Genomic DNA, 2243 nt, shown 5'->3' with positions numbered 1-2243 from the left:
ATCAAGAGTCCTGCAAAGCTGAAGAGAAAACGTGGAGATGAGGTAAACATGAATAGTTCAATTATAGTTCATTTTCATGTTAACTTTTCGAATGTGAATTATATAATATAACTAATATTAATTGTGGTTTGTTTTTCTTGTGCGGGATCCTTTAGAGCCGAGCAGTGCAGCGAAGAGGATCGATTTTGATGATCCATCAGCAGCTTAGGATGTTATAGATAGTTTTGGGATGCTTACATGTCTAGTTGGCATGTATATTTTGTATATGGACATACATTCACATATTTAGACATACATTTTGTTTTAGTTGGCACTTATGCCATATTTGCATATGGACATACATTTGTAATCATTTGACATTTTTATATATACAGAAGTTGATATTCGATCATATAAATTGTTGCTCATCTGTGCGTGGTGTTATCATGGAAATCTTTAATCTTCATTCCAATAATTAACAATGGTTAATAATGGCTATTTAATGAACAATACAATTCATTTCATTTCATTTCATCATAAGTGTTGTTTTTATAATGAACAATATAATTCATTTAATGACCAATACAATACAATTCATTTAATGAATAATACAATTTATGAACAATACAATTCATTTAATCAACAATACAATATAATTCATTCAATGAACAATACATTTCATGAACAATACAATTCATTTAATGAACAATACAATACAATTCATTTAATGAACAATACTTGATACAATTCATTATTACCCTATGCATGGTCCTATTTTTCCCCCCACCTCGGTCAAACACTCAGAGTTTTATTAGGGCAGTGATTTTTCGGTTGGCGAAAAAATCGTCAGTCTCACTCAATGGAATGTTGTCGTGTGGCCGATTTCTCGTTCTACTTGTTGCGATAACGAACCATCAGCTCTAACATGTCTAGTTAGGCATTATTACCCTACGCATGCTCCTATTTCCCCCCCCCCCACTCGATCGAATGCTCGGGGTCATACCCTACCAACGTCGTCCCTTGAGTGCCCTAAGTGCTCAAAATTGTCAAAATTTGACAGGCCCTAACTCAGAATCTGTGGCACCTGTGAACATTTCATTTAAACCTACGGGGCCATGAGAGGGGTCCCTACAAAAGCCTGTCTCAGTTTTTCAAGTTGCCCTATGGTTTTATTAGGGCAGCAATTTTTCGGTTGGCAAAAAAATCGTCAGTCTCACTCAATGGAATGTTGTCGCGTGGCCGATTTCTCGTTCTGCTTGTCGCGATGATGAACTGTCAGCTCCAACATGTCTAGTTAGGCATTATTACCCTACGCATCCTCCTATTTTTCCCCCACACTCGATTGAACGCTCGGGGTCATACCCTACCAGCGTCGTCCCTTGAGCACCTTAAGTGCTCAAAATTGTCAAACTTTGATGGGCCCTAACTCAGAATCTATGGCACCTATGAATGATCCATTTGAACCTATGGGGCCATGAGAAGGGTCCCTACAAAAGCCTATCTCAGTTTTTCAAGTTGCCCTATGGTTTTATTAGGGCAACAATTTTTTGGTTGGCAAAAAAATCGTCAGTCTCACTTAATGGAATGTTGTCGCGTGGCCGATTTCTTGTTCTTCTCGTCGCGATGATGAACCATCAGCTCCGACATGTCCAGCTAGTCATTATTACCCTACGCATGCCCCTATTTTGCCCCCCCACTCGATCGAACGCTCGGGGTCATACCCTACCAGCGTCGTCCCTTGAGCACCCTAAGTGCTCAAAATTGTCAAACTTTGGCAAGCCCTAACTCAGAATTCGTGGCACCTGCGAATGATCTGTTTGAACCTACGAGGCCATGAGAGGGGTCCCTACGAAAGCCTATCTCAGTTTTTCAATTTGCTCTATAGTTTTATTAGGGCAGCAATTTTTCGGTTGGCGAAAAAATCATCAATCTCACTCAATGGAATGTTGTCACGTGGCCAATTTCTCATTATGCTCGTCGCGATGACAAACTATTAGCTTCGACATGTCTAGTTAGGCATTATTACCCTACACATGCTCCTATTTTTCCCCCCCACTTGATCGAACGCTCAAGGTCATACCCTACCAGCGTCATCCCTTGAGCACCCTAAGTGCTCAAAATTGTCAAACTTTGACGGGCCTTAACTCAAAATTCGTGGCACCTAAAAATGTTTCATTTAAACCTACGAGGCCATGAGAGGGGTCCCGACAAAAGCCTATCTCGGTTTTTCAAGTTGCCCTACGGTTTTATTAGGGCAACAATTT

This window comes from Cryptomeria japonica, chromosome 1 (assembly GCF_030272615.1).
Source record: "Cryptomeria japonica chromosome 1, Sugi_1.0, whole genome shotgun sequence".
Lineage (NCBI taxonomy): Eukaryota > Viridiplantae > Streptophyta > Pinopsida > Cupressales > Cupressaceae > Cryptomeria > Cryptomeria japonica.
Note: the sequence above shows the minus strand (reverse complement) of the source record.